This window comes from Marmota monax, unplaced genomic scaffold (genome assembly GCF_021218885.2).
Source record: "Marmota monax isolate L192 unplaced genomic scaffold, Marmota_monax_Labrador192_F-V1.1 WCK01_AAM20220418_F8-fsc00071, whole genome shotgun sequence".
NCBI lineage: Eukaryota > Metazoa > Chordata > Mammalia > Rodentia > Sciuridae > Marmota > Marmota monax.
This window is the reverse complement of record NW_026695217.1, coordinates 2,281,911-2,295,536: the sequence shown is the minus strand read 5'-3', so window position 1 is coordinate 2,295,536 and position 13,626 is coordinate 2,281,911. Positions and strand designations below refer to the sequence as shown.

The 13,626-nt window shown below is 39.1% G+C and overlaps 1 protein-coding gene across 1 annotated transcript in view; it reads right to left on the bottom strand.

Annotated features, from left to right (window-relative positions):
* Larp4b (La ribonucleoprotein 4B) overlaps window positions 1-13,269 on the bottom strand; it is a 92,779-nt gene extending 79,510 nt beyond the window's left edge. Inside the window, exon 1 of the mRNA XM_046432016.2 lies at window positions 12,989-13,269. The gene's annotated coding sequence lies outside the window, so the exon portion shown is untranslated. The remainder of the gene's footprint in view (window positions 1-12,988) is intronic.
* Window positions 13,270-13,626: the final 357 nt, after the last annotated feature.

Genomic DNA, 13,626 nt, shown 5'->3' with positions numbered 1-13,626 from the left:
AATGCATCACCTAATAAAATGAATAGCCTACTGCTTCTAGAATGATTCTCCTACAATTTTTCATCATCTTATCCATATACCTAATTCAACAAGTTTTCTTAGTGATTTTTAAGACTGCAAAGTTTTCAAATGAGTAACTGTAGCCGTTTTTTAAAATGTTTAATATTTTTTATTTGTTCTAATTAATTATACATAAAAGTATTTCATTGCAATGCAAAAAATTATGAATGTAATGCACTCCTCTACTGTGATGTATGTAAGAAATAATAAAAATAAATAAATAAATTTTAACAAAAAAAAGTACAATTCATTTTATACATCATACATAAATGGAGTACAACTTCTCATCTGTCTGGTTGTACATGGTGTAGAGTTACACAGGTCATGAAATCATATACGCACATAGGGTAATAATGTCCAATTCATTCTTCTATCATTCCTACCCTCATGTTCCCACCCCTTCCTTCACTCCCCTATCTAGACCTAAATGCCTCTATTCTCCCCCTACATTGTGAATTAACATTCGAATATCAGAGAAAATATCCAGCCTTTGGTTCTCTGGAATTAGCTTATTTCGCTTAACATATAATATTCTCCAGTTCCACCCATTTACCAACAAATGCCATTTCATTCTTCTTTAAGGCTGAGCAATATTCCATTGAGCATCTATATACCACATTACGTCACAATGTTTTCTTTTTAAGTTAACTGTCATGTCAAACATTTATCATTTCTTTGTCATAAGAACACTCACAACCCTTTCTTCTAGTCATTTTGTTTTACAGAATACAATATTAGTTTGTAATAATTATGGCAACTGCACTAGTGAGTACAACCAATAGGAACAATTTGGGAGCAAACTGTACTGGCTTTGGTAAGTACAAAACTTAACTGGTTAGGAAAAGAAGACATGAACTAAAGAGAAGCCTACTAGCCACAGCCCTCAGTATTCCACAGGTGTCCCAGGTTTCAAAGTAACAAAGGGTACCTTATGGTGAAGGAGGTTCTACTACTTTGTCTCTTGGAGTTATGCCCTCATGCTCTCACCTTCCCATGGCTTCTGTTCATAACCAAATGCTGAATTTCAATTCAACTATCTATTAGAAGCAAATGTCCAGAAAACATTTTATAAACCTCTAGTCTCCTATAAATCAATTGTTTAAGTCACTCTGGTACTTCACTTGTCATTTAAAACAAATCAAAACTACCTACCAATCATTATCTCAAGGAAACATATACCACCTACCTAGTTGCCCAGGCCAGGAAACTATGAAAACATTTTTAACTTCTTCTCAAATTAGCTTCATCTCCCCATTCCTACTGCCACTAAACTGTTAAGAAAACCACCATCTCTGAACTCAATTTACTATCCCAACCTCTTAAACAGACTTCTGTCTTTCTGTCTCTTAGGTCACAAAATGACCTTCTTAGAAGCACGTGAATTATCTCATGATCTCAGATGAAACTCTCCAGTAGATGGAACCCAAGACAAATTGGAAATAAACATGACTACTGAGATGTTACTCCCCATTCTCCCCACAAAGTCTGGGTTAGGTATTCTATGTGCTCTTATACCCTTTAATACCCTAGAAGATAGCACCATCAAATTATCAGCATCCCATCAACTCAAAAGTTCTATCACTATGAAAGCAGGATAAAACTTATTCACCACAGTACTCCTAATACAGTACCAAATAGAGTAGAATCTCAATTAGTACATGTTTAATAATTTCTCCTTTTGTGGCACTAAACATATGGGATAAAAATGCCTACCAATTACAATAACACGGAGAATAAGATGTTTTCAACTAAAAGCGTCCCCCACTGACACACTGCAAAGGATGGGTTAATGTGAGGAAAGGCAATATATGTATTAGGGTAAAATTACTTCGAGTAAATTTTCATTTTTATTGTAGATAATGTAGATTTAGTGTTTGTATAAATGTGTGTTCATATGAGTGCACCTGAGACCTAAACATACAGAAAAGTTGACTATTACTAGAGAGTCACAGCCAGATCTGGGGAAGTTCTGAAATACCTAATTTCTCAGAAAGTTAGAGCTACTGACTCTAAACACAGAATCAAACTATGATCTTCAAATATTAGACATTATAATTGCAGACATTTTCATCTTTTCTAACATAAACTGTATAATTTTAAAATGATCAATTCTCCCTAACATTGTTATTTACAATAGTGATACAACGTTTTTTTAAAAAAGTGAAGTTCCAAAATTATGAATTTAAAAACATCTTACTTCGGTTTAATATTCCAAAATATACGTATCCTAGACAGCACCATCTCTATTTTATTTTATTTTTTTTCAGCCAATGAAGAAAGTATGCTCTGAATTATGGAAGTAAAATGAATGACGGGCAAAGACTGAGCCTGAAAGACAAGAATCATGCCATTGTGCAGCCTCAGTTGGTCACTCAAATGCCCTGAGCAAGCCTCTGCTCTCCACAGCAAAGAAAATGGCTTCACATGGAGGGCCATGGGAAGTTAGTGCACGGTCTTCAAGTGACTGTTAGACGTTGGTGGGCTCAATCCTGGGACACAGAGAAGCTCGGGCATGTGGACTTTCCCTGAGCACCCTTGATGTGGTGGAGGGAAGTATCTCCACTTTATGGAAATTCCCAACCTGTCCCAGGATGTCCAGCATCCCTTGGTTTCCAGAAACTGAGTGTCAGGACACCTTCCATTTGTTGTGACAACTAGAAATGTCCCCAGATATTTAAAGTGCTCCCTGGGATGTCGGGCCCTCTGTAGTTGAGAATTGCTGTGGTCTGTGTTGCATTCTCTGATTGACAGTCCTCCTGGGTGGCAGGAGGACATGCAGTTGAGGGCAGACACTGGAGCAGATGGTCCATGGTGCTCCCGTGGCAAGGAACATCCAGAGTCGATTGGTTGCTCTGCAGATCTGTCTTCACCCAGCAGCACTGTCCAGCTACATGCCACTGACAGTTCATCCTCAGCCTGGGACCATTTTCTGGCTTTCAGGATGCTTAGTGTTCCCCTTTAGTGTTCTTTCAGCTCCTGGGTACCACAGAAACCTGGGGCTCCTGATGTAGGGATAGAAATCACCATCTCTATTTTTATAAACCAAATTAAAACTCATCATAAGATTACACATCCATTTCATTGGACAATATGCCTAACATAATAAAAGTCACAAATAAACTATGAAAATCAGCCATTTAAAATTCCAATCAGTCTGCTGGGAACATAGTTCAATGGTAGTGCTTGTCTAGCATGCGAGAGGCATTGGGTTCAATCCCTAAAACAACTGATTTTTTCAAAAGCTTGGTAAAATTCCAATCAGCACCAATAATTCTGAATAACTATTCAGCAAGGTAAACGAACCTGTCTCACTAATGTGGTGTGGGATGCCTCCAACTTCAATGACAATATTAACTTTCTGGTTAGAGTCTACATTTCTCTTGCTTAACTGTGATGTGTGATTTAAGCTCTCAAATATGCACTATCATGTCACCTAGATCCAAGGTGCAACACAGATATCAACCCTTTTTAAGAGTTGAGTATTATTTGCAATGGGCTTGGAGGCAAGAAGCTAGAAAAATGCCATTTTCTGCTATACCCATATTGCATGATATAAGGCAAACTCTCCGGACTTCAGATTTCCAAAAAGTAAAACAGGTGTTCTGAACAATGAAAGAAATAGCTTTCAGTTCTCTGAATTATGAGCCAAATAAGAGTGTTGAGAGTGGGAGCAGCTGCAATTTGCATTAATTTCTCACTCTGAAGGGCTTTGAAAGCTGTCTTGTGTTGAACTTGAGATCCTGACACACACAGAAGTTGCTTGAGGATGGTAAATCAAAAGCCAGGAGAGCTCATTGCAAGTTACTTTCTAAAGAGTTCCTCTTTAGAAAAAAGTTATGGATAAGAAGGCAAAAAACTCACATTGGACCCCTGAGCCTAAGCATAAACCTACATTAGCAACTGTGGATAGTAAAATGGTCCGAATACTTTAGGAAGAAAATAATTTAATTGATATGAATTTCTTTTAGGCTAGTTTTCTCAAAGATGAACTCTAAGTTGCAGTGTATCACACAAACTAGAGTGTTAATGAGAACACTCATTGGCACTTTCCTATCTGGATTAAGGTTAATGGATTATCTAAAATGACAAAAATTCTTAATTTTCCACAATAAAAGTAGGCAGGCACTGCAAAATGACATTTCAGTCAATCATCAACAGCATATACAAGGGTGGTCACATAAATTATAACAGAGCTGAAAAATTCCTATTGCCTAGTGATGCTGTAGCTATTGAAACATCATGGCATAATTAATATTCTAATGTAATGCATAATCTTATTTGTGGTTATGTTGGTAAAAACCTACTGCACTGCAAGGTGTATAGAAATATAGCACACACAAATCTGTACAGTAGATAATACTTGACAGTGAGAGAAATGACCATTACTGGTTTATGTGTGTACCATAATATACTTTTTAAATGGTAGAGTGTACTATTTATATATTTTTAAATTTTATTATAAAACAGTACTGTTACACTAACAGCAATGTCATATACTTCATGTTCTAAGTTTCCCAACTGCATCAAGAAGTCACATGAAGGGCTAGGGTTGTAGCTCAGTGGTAGAGCACGTCCCTCACATGTGTGGTTCAATCTTTAGCACCACATAAAAACAAATGAAGATTAAATTCTTAAAAAAAAAAAAAAAAAAAAAAAGAAAAGAAAAAAGTCACATAAAGGACTGAAGTACTGTATGCAAAGGCCCAAGTTCAATCCCCAATATCGCAAAAAAGAAGCAGCAGCAGCATGTATGTGCACTGACTGATCTACACCATTTAGGTTTTTACTTATTCCATGATATTCACATAATAATATAGCCCAAAGGCACATTTCTCAAAACCTATTCCCATCCTAAGCAATGCATGACTGTACATTATTTCAATCTTTTAAAAAGCACAAATAGCTGTTTGAAGAATCTGCTTTAAAAATTATATTTTTAAAAATTATTGTTTAAAATTCTGTGACAAAGTTAATGTTTTCACTAATTTAAGGTATGTTTTGATGTTCCATGGTTGAGGGCATGCCTTGAAAGTACTCTCACAGTAAGATCTGTAACCGAGAATGCAATGAGATACTGAATTTTGAAAACCAGTTACAGACCTACCCTGCCACCAACCAGCCAGCCGTATTTCTAAGTTTACCAGTGTGGGCTTTAATTTCTGAGTCTGTAGAGCTCTAAAACTCTGAGAATGCGCATACAATATCACACTGTTTTCCTAGCAGTTATTTTCAGAAACTAGTTATCAAACCTCAGTTGACAAAATAATGTAAATAAAAACTTGAAATCTCTGAAGTACTACTTCAAAGTGCTACTTTATTCACACCTAACATTATATGAATAGTCAAAAAGAATGAAAGGTCTCCCCTTTCAGTCTTATAACTCCGGACTGTCAGCAATGACATTGACAAAACAATTCATATACTTGGATTAAAGTTTACTAAATGCTTTCATTATTATCAAACATTTGGTAAATATATTCCTTATAATAAACTTATCTAACCACACCTCCACACACCAAATCAGAAGTTAAATTAGCCAGCATTTATTTGTTGCCCTCCCAGCTTCCTGCAAAAAATTAGCTAGCATACAATTTGTGGGCATATAATGACTCTATCTTGAGCTGTAACCTCACATGATTTTTATGAAAAACTTAAACCCAGTTATAGTTTAAAAACTACCACATCAACAAATAAACACTTTCAATATTCTGAACTTGGGGGCTGGGGATTTGCAAGGTCCGGGTTCTATCTACAGCACCACCAAAAAAAAAAAAAAAACAAGAAAATAGAGTCTTCTTAGTCTCCTTAGAAACTTACATTTCTAATCACACAGCAGTTCACTCTTAACTGAAATGACTTTTAAATTCCATGTGCCTAAATGCTCCTGCAGCTTATTGGTTTTGGCAATTCTATTTTCTACTTCTGGTCCCTGCATGCTTAGGTTTAATTCATCTGCACTATGGGATAATGATTACAGAAGAAAAAAATCAAGTACATCAAGGTATACTAAAAAATGGGAAGAGCCGCAAAAAAAACTTGAGGACACAAGCATATGCAGCAACCACTGGTGCCACAGCTTCATGCATTTTCACCCCTGGGTCCTCCTGATGGTCTTCTCCCTCCCTAGATGGCTAAAGTTGTGAAGAGACAAATACTGCTGATTCATCAGTTGCTCATTTACAGAGTGGCCTGTACTCCAAGTGAACTGCTAAAGGGCAACCTGAACCAGCAACTAGACTGATAACAAGCAGCACTAGATATTAACCACAGAATACAGAACTTGGGGCTGGGATTGTGGCTCAGCGGTAGAGCGCTCGCCTAGCACGGTGGGACCCAGGTTCGGTCCTCAGCACCACATAAAAATAAAAGCATTGTGTTGTGTCCATCTACACCTAAAAAATAAATATTAAAAAAAAAAATACAGAACATAAATCAGGCCAGATGGTTTTATCCAAGACTTTCAAACCAAGCATCCACATAAACCATACTCAAGAAATACACAACAACTAATATACTATGAATTCTGTTTGAATGTTTTTTCGTCCTAAAAACACAAAATGCCTTTACCTTTGGAAGTTCTAGAGTTTTAAGAAGTCATTTTTTTTTCCACAGGGACTTCAAGATTTTCATGTAATCATAGTCAAATGGTTAAGGCAATGGACTATTTCCCCATGTAGGTTTGAATTTGACTTTTGATTTTTCCTTTAAAAGGTAATCTACTGGCACCTTACAAGGTTGAGAATCTGGTTTTGCTTCTCAGGAAGAAGTGCCACCATTCCCCAAAGTGACTAAACTTTCCTTTTTTAAGGACCCACTTAAAAAAATAAATAAACTCAAATGTGTTGAAGGCTTCCTATAGACTAGAGAGAAGTACTATTGTTTGCATGAATACACACACACAAATACACACAGGCACAAAGAGAGCAAGCTTTCAACTGAACTGGTAAGGCAGAAAATACATAGATAAAAATCTCATCAACACAATCAAAAAAAAGAATGTTAAGAAAAGTATGGTGTCTTAACATTTAAAAGAATTTCATATTTTTTGAAAAGGAAACGTTTAACCTGTTTACACAGAACAATCAGTGAGGCAACCTGTAAATTCATGTCAAATCAGTCACTGTTTTTAATCCCTACATTTTGAGCATTGACAATAAAAACAAAGCTTTTTGAAATATGAAAACAAAATGTTCCCATTTTTCAGATGTTCCTAAAAAGGAAATCCAATAATTAGTTTGCCTTAATAAAATCTGAAATAACAAATATAACTTAAACAATTGACACATGCAAGCAGATTTAAGGCATATTTTTAAGTCATTTTTAAAGTCTTTTCTTAAACATGCATGGCTTTGTGAAATACAAATTAAAGGTGTTCTAAGTAAACTATTCTTCATTTAGACAGGGATGGGCCTTTTCAACTATGACAACAGGAAGTATAAACTGGAAGAGGGCCTTCCACCTTGCCGCCAAGAATACTTCCATAAACCAGAACAATCATTTTAAAACAGCAACTCTGACCAAATAATTCCCCATTTAAAACCTTCCAACTGCTTCTACTGTTCTCAAGATAAAGAGCAAAAGTCTCAACCTACATGGGACCTAAGATCCACACCTACTTTTCCGAGCCACCTTCTCCCTTAAGCCACATCTACATTGATAACTCTCGGCTCCTTCCCACCTCAGTCACTGCACATGTCATTCTCTTTGCTGAGAAGACTATTCTATCATCCCACCCCACTTCTTTCAATCTCAGTACTTCCTTGGGGAAGTCTCTCTGATCCCTCCAGGCCTAAATCTATGACTTTTCTTAGTACACTGTACTTTTATATTTGATTATGTGACATTCTACCTGCCTCAGGGGACAGTAAGCTCCAAAGGGGGTGGGGGTTACTCCTTTTGTTCACTATTAAAACCCTGGGATTTACTGATAAATTATTCAGAGGATTGGGAGCATACATAGTTCAGTAGTAGAATGCTTGCCTAACATGCATGAGGTCCTTGGTCCCCAGTACCCCCACACCCACACACACACACACGAGTAAATAATAAATAATTTAGTGCATAGTAGGTGTCAGATACAATTTTAAGTTCTGGGCTCATATCACTGAAAGAAATGAACAAAATCTCCCATAATTCATGGAATTTACAGTCAAGTTCAAGAGCACAAACTACCCCTAAGTAATTTATATGGTGTGTTATAATTCAATAAGTACTGTGAAGAAAAATAAAGCAGGGAAGAAAAACAAGGAGAGTCTGGTGCAAGATATGCCATAATAAATGTGACAGTTATAGGGATCTACCTGAGGAAGTTTAGAACTGAGAGCCATCAGCATCCAAATGCTAGTCTACATGACTAAATAGAACACTGCATTAAAAATGTTTTCAATATTATAACTGCTTTGTTTTGGCTAATTTGTTTTAATTTCAAAGCAAAACAAAAAAGGCAAGATTGGAAGACTGAGAATGTAAAATCTGGAGGTCTTACAGTTAAATTACTGTACCAAAACCACTTATACAGTAGATGCAGCTATGAAAAGTCAGTTAAAATTTTTTAAATATAATTTTTATGCACTAGGAGAAAGTTTCTTTAATCCAGGGGCACTTTATTAGTAAGCTAAATCCCCAGCCCTTTTTATTTATTTGTTTATTTTTATTTTGAAACAGGGTCTCACTAAGTTGCTTAGGGATTCCCTAAATTGTTGAGGCTGGCCTTGAACTTGCAATCCTCCTGCCTTGCTTCCTAAATCACTGGGATTACAGATCTACGCCAAGCCTTGGCTCTAATGCATCTTTTTTAGGTGAAAATTTTCACATTTGTTTACATACTTAAGCAAATACATGATCTGGAAACAATTTCTCTAAAACTAAGGTGGGAGTTGTCATTAGGCATGCTTTTATCCCTCTAGTTGAACTAATTTTACTAAACATCTATAGTATACCAGGCTCTGAGTTGGGTAATGAGGTATGTACAAAGGATCTTGCTCATAAGGAGGTTATATTAATACTTGCTGAATAAGACAAAGTATACATAAGGTGCTATGAAAATAGAGAAGCCCTGAGTCTAACCTCAGAAATTGAGGCAAAAACTCCTGAAATGCCTTCTTAAAGATAAGGAAATAAGTAAAAATTTTTAAAAATTTAAAAGAGGAACATTCAATTTCAGGCAAAGGCACCTATGTTTGCAACACCACAGTTGAGGGGGAGGAGGAGAAGAAAGGGCAGAGGAGAGAGAGGCAGTGGTCCAGCCTGAAAGGTGGGGCAGTAAATGAAAGAAGACAGAGGTAGCACAGTCACACACAGTGGGAGGCATGTTATGCTTAGGAGCACCTGGGACAGTCCTGATGAGGTTCTATAAAGGGCCAAGCAATAAATATATAACTTTATAGTAATCTGACTATAGTATAACAAATTAGTATATGCAAATAATAAATTATTTTGGTCAGGCAAATAAATACCAGCCTAACTTATAAGTTTGATTTCACAAACATTTTCAGTGAAGACTAGGTGTTATATCATGAGTATTAAATGTCCCCTAAAAAAATTAGCATGCTTTCAAATTTAGGTTAAGTATGAAATATTGTCAATATTATTGTGCACTCTATGGCACACATCACACTAGCTGAGGCTGACAACAAAGAAAGAACAAGACTATGAAAGATGTAAAATCAGCAACATCACTCAACTACAAATCCTTCATGATTAAAATAAGAGTCATGACAGATTCACAGAAAAAAACAGTATAAGGAGAGTTTATAAGGTATTGAGGGGCAAAAGGTACGGGGGAAGGAGGACAAGGAAGAGAAAGGAAGGAAACAGCTGAGCTAATACTTTTCCCTGTTCCTAAAGGAGATATTTACACGTGGGAAAAACACCATTAGAACATCAGGGGAAAAAATTCCAAGACAGAATTTATTCTCCTTCTCTTCACAAGGGAACCCAATGACTTTCTACCTTACAATTCATGTCCTGATTTTAAAAAATATAAATAAAAATTCATTTTTCATTCAATATAACTTCAGAAGTACAGCAACTTCAAAGATATCAACAAGCCTAAGAGCAAAAAGTTTAAACTGAACTAATGGTAAAGTAAAATTAAGATATGATGAGTTTAACCATCTTAGAAGGTAGTTTTTCATGTACTGTGTACTCTAAAATTACTCTTATAGAAAAAGGAGAACTCTTTCATATGAAAAAAGTCCCAAAACAAAGTAAAAGCAAACCCCTGGAGCAGTGTCCATTTTTAACACTGTATTTTCCACCAATACAATTCTAGTGTTGACATTTTCTTCTACCCAATATAAAAAGGTTGTTCTTATCGTTTTATAGGAGAAATTACAGAAGTATACCTTAGGATTTTCTTACATTTATCAATCTGAAAGAATATCCTTAAAACTGAGAGAAATCTGCAAGAGTATAGCAAGGGTTATAAAACATTTTAAAATTTACTCTAACTTAAGAACATATGGAATTTGTTCCAACACAGCATTTTTTCAACCTCAAGAGACCATCAAAAAGATAACACCTTTCTAAAACTGGAAGACCTAGATTATAATACTAGTTCATAGTTTTGTAGAAAAGTATGAATGTCAACATGACACTTTTTATTAAAACAGTGAAAGAAAGAAGCTTGTTAGTCATTTCTTGGTCACTACAAAAATTTGTAAATATTGTTGCAATTTACACTAAGAGTGCAGCTATTCTGGTAACTTAGGGCAATTTATTGTAATTACCATTAACAATTTGATGTCCCAATTTGTATTTAGTATTTGAGAATTATGTTTTAGGATAAGGTGAAGATGGTTTCATAAAAACAGGTGACTAAGTTAAATGTTTCAAGTTTAAATATACATTTGTCAAAATTTGTTTATATTTATGGTAATCACATTAAATTCAATTAATTCTCTAAATCTCATTTTTTTCAAGGGCAATTCTCAAGAACATTAAGTAAAATAAACTTTCTCCCTGAATTTGCTGCCACTTAATTTCAGCTACTCATCTAGAGAACATGGCAAAATGAATGCTAAGAAAATTCTATAGTTATATTATCATTTATTTTCTCTCTGGTTCCTACTCAAATGTAGTGTAACTCTTTTGTCCAAATTTACATTCTGCCTTCAGAACCTGTCTTCTCTGCCCAGATACCCCTGATCAAGGAAAACAAACAAACAAACAAATTCTGCTAGTAAAGTTAACAGTTACACAGTAAATATTAAAACAGCCGTTCAATAATAAAATAGCAAAAACAGCCAACATCTACGTGTTTGTGATACAATAGTCCTGTAAGGGTATTATCATCCCTCTTTTACAGATATAGAAATCAAAGCACCAAGAAAATAATTTCTAATAAACAAGAAGCCATGTCATATTTTTATTCCTGTAAACAATCACATTAATATTTTAGAATACAAAATAAAATTTATTTCCCTTTCTTCAAAGGAAGTATATAAATTAAATTTATGGTTGACTAAATAACGTGTTAATTTGATGCCTTTCAGAAAGTATTTCACTTTAACAACTCAAGCAAACCTCCTTAAGTCATTTCTTGTATAGCTTGATTACAAAACTGCTTTTCAGTACATTAAACACAGAGGGAAAAGCCACAACCATTTCAACTTCTGTAAATTACCCTGACTGTAAATTAGGGGAGCCAGGCAGGTTGGGGAAGTATGGAAATCGCATACTGTCTGACCACCCCCAAAAAGTGAACATCACTCCTCTCTCCCTTTGCGGCCTTTGCAAACTACAACTCAGCACAAATTCAGTATTTAACACAGCCGAAAATAATAGCTAAATATCCTGCCCCCACCAAAAAAAAAAAAAAAAGAAAATTACTTTAATATTTACTCACACATTCACTTCAAGTTGCTATTATCTCTATCAAACCCCTCGCACTTTATGTTCATATTCACAAACTAACTCTACTACACAGTCAAGAAAAATCCGTTTATTCAGTTACAAAAAACCTCAAACTTTGAGTTTATGATTAAGTCCAGATATTTTGCTGCCAGTGAAAAGGTCTCAAATGAAAGCCAGGCAGACATAATTTTCGCAAGTTCCATCTCAGCTAAAATTCAAGACCGTTTTACATGAAAATGAGGGAGAAGGCCAGATTACATTCACTAAAAGTTACAATACGCAATGACCTGAAGTCGAAATTGCTCTCGACGTTCCAACCGTACACCCCCAAGAAGTAGGTGGCTAAGAAGTTCCTTACCAGCTCCTGTGCAGACTGTAGGTCCCAGTCCTGTGACCAACGCTGGGAATCTACCCGTTTGACTTTCATTTTTTAACTCCTTCAGAATGTACCCCTGGTCGGATCTATCAAGTGGGAAAGGTAGCATTCCAAACACTCGAGCGACAAGATCCCAACTTCCTGGTTCTAAAGGAATGCGATTCCCTAATGACCCATCCCTGACGGAGCAGCAGCGAGGCCGCCTGAGCCGAGCTCCGACGGGACGGAGGGGGCGAAGCCCCGCGCCGCACTGCGGGACCCGGCGCCGGCCCGGCCCGGCCCGGCCCGAGGGCGCTCGCGGCCTACGACCCCAACCCATTCTCTGCACGGGCGAATCCGCTGGGCCTAAGGCACAAGGCCTCGGGGGCGACCCTGGACCCGCCCCGCCGTGCCACAACCCTGCCGGCCAGGCCGTGCCGGACCCGTTCGGCCCTGACCCGCAAGTCCTTCCCGCCCCACCTGACCCCAGCACCGGTCCCGCTGGTCCCCCCCGGCCCCGGTCCTGTCCGGCCCCCCAAACCCAGGCCCCAGCCGCAGTCATCCCCGACCGAAGCCTGTCCCCGGCCCTGCCCAGCCCGCCGCGGGCCTCGTCCCTCCGGGAAGATGGCGGCCCGGTGACAGACGGGCGCGGGCGCGGGTCCGAGCACGGCCCAGGAGGAAGGCCGCCCAGCCGGTGGCCAAAGAAGGCCTGCTCACCTGTCAGCGCCCCCCGCCCCGCCCGACCGGCCGCCCGCGGGCTCCTCGCCGCAGCCCCGGTGCCCGGCGACCGCGCAACACGCGGGGACGGCCGAGGAGGGAGACGGCAGGAAGAGGCGGCGCGGCCGGGCCGGGCCGAAGGCAGGAAAGAAGTGCGGGCGCGGGCTGGCTGCGGCGGGGATGGATTCTTCCCCTTTCGGGCCCGAAAATGTCTCAACCTCGAGACTCCGGATCCCCAACGCTCCTTCCCGTTCGCATGAGAACACACAGCTCCCACTTCCGGGGACCTACGGAAGTCCCGCCTCCGCGCGCCCCCGCGCGCCCCCGCGCCCTGCTCTGGCGCACTCACCCTCCGGGCCAGCCGACTGGCGAACGGAGCCCGGGAGAGTCTCACGTCATGGCGACGCGACGCGGTGATTGGATGCGGGCGGCACCCGGGCCGTCCTTCCGCCTCCTTTGGCCTCTCCGCGCGCACCCCTCTCGCGGCATCTGTGATTGGCGCGTGCGCGCACGTCGTCCGCCCGCCCCGCGGCGCGCACAACTCCCTTCTCTACCGCGCCGCGCCCCTCCCCGCGCCCGCTGCACTCTCGGCGCACGCACGCTGCCCGCCCCGCCCCACGCCGCCGCAAGCCTCTCGC